At 57.8% G+C, this 1,340-nt stretch overlaps 1 protein-coding gene across 3 annotated transcripts in view; it reads left to right on the top strand.

The window, feature by feature from the left end:
- Positions 1-229: 229 nt before the first annotated feature.
- Positions 230-1,340, top strand: part of NTNG1 (netrin G1) — a 303,066-nt gene continuing 301,955 nt past the window's right edge. For 2 of the 3 annotated variants that reach the window (XM_012730151.1, XM_012730152.1), the window contains exon 1: positions 230-1,296. The gene's annotated coding sequence lies outside the window, so the exon portion shown is untranslated. The remainder of the gene's footprint in view (positions 1,297-1,340) is intronic. The other variant, XM_004689715.2, reaches the window with a different exon arrangement.

The raw sequence follows: 1,340 nt of genomic DNA, 5'->3' as shown, positions 1-1,340 counted from the left end.
TACATTTCCAAATGAGGCTGGAGGTTTGCACTGTAGGGGCCGCGGGCAGGGCAAGGGAATTCTTAGTTGGAAACATTAGCGATCAGTGCCTGGAACTCCTAGTGTGCTTTGGGGGAGGAGAACCAAGAGTGAGGGGTGGGACCGGCGGGGTCATAAGTAGAAGGAACCACATGAGTTACAGCAACCGCACTTGCGCGAGAGAGCGGTGGGGGGTGGAAGTGGAGGGTGGTCTCAAAGCCTGGGCACTCGGAGGTCGCAGAGCGGGGGCAGGCGGAGGCCGGAGAAGCCAGCAGTAGCAACAGTAAGCGGGACGGAGTTAGGACCGCTCGGAGCGCCCAGGTCTCGAGGTAGTATAAGGTTTGCAATCCTTCCACTTGCAGGCAGTTGCAGGAGAAGATCTGCTTTTAAGTGAAACGTACCAGCCACCCCTCCGAGGGCTGCGGCTTCCTCGGGCTCGCTTCTTTCTTTCTCGCGTCTCCGGCCCTCGCGCTCACTCTTTGATTTGTCAGCGCCCCTAAGTTTGCCCAAAGCTCGCTGCCCGCTCGGAGCACCGTCCGGCCAGGCGCCGCGGGCGGGGGCGGGGAGCCGGGGCACCGCAACCGGAGGCTTCGGGGGCCATGTATATTTCATCAAATGGACTTTGGGTGCGTCGCGTCTCGCAGCCATCACCGCTATGTGCAGTGACATTTCTGACTTGAGTGGAGGAATGCGCGAAGCAAGCCCGGACGAAATTGGTACTAGAGGATCATCTTGGCGCCAATGCTAATTGTCCTGATTTATGTCCCTTCTGACTAAGCTCAACGTCTTCATCTGAAATAAAATGAAAGCTGTGCCAAGCGGGGTAGAACCTCCGGGCCGCTGGTTCTGATCCCCGGGAATCAGGAAATCATCCTGCAGCTTAAAAAAAAAAAAAAATTAAAACGAAAGAGAGAGAGAGAGAAAAAATAGAATAGGGAAAAAAAAAATCCCTCAGTAAAAGTTTAAGGCGAGAAGTGGCAGAGGCAGTGGCGCGAGGAGGCGCGGAGGAGAGCCGGCGAGCGGGGGACCGGGCTGGCAAGCCCTCCCGCAGGCTGGGGTTTCATTATTAATATCACTATATTTTTGGAGGGAGAGGCACCTTTCTCATCCTCTCTTCCTCTCCGCCCACCCCAGTTCCCTCCCCCTCATCTACCTGTCAAAGTCACTGATCTTTTGCATTTCGGAAGAGGACGTCAACGGGAAGGAATTCCCCCTCTCGGCGCGGGCTCCGAGAGGGGGCGACGCGCGGGCGGCTCCCCCCGGGGGCGCGCGGCGAAGGTAATTAAGCTGCCGGGAGTGGCGGGCGGGCGCGGGGCTCGGGG

Source organism: Condylura cristata, unplaced genomic scaffold, assembly GCF_000260355.1.
Source record: "Condylura cristata isolate star-nosed mole 26May11 unplaced genomic scaffold, ConCri1.0 scaffold00026, whole genome shotgun sequence".
NCBI lineage: Eukaryota > Metazoa > Chordata > Mammalia > Eulipotyphla > Talpidae > Condylura > Condylura cristata.
Note: the sequence above shows the minus strand (reverse complement) of the source record. Positions and strands in the feature narration are given on the sequence as shown.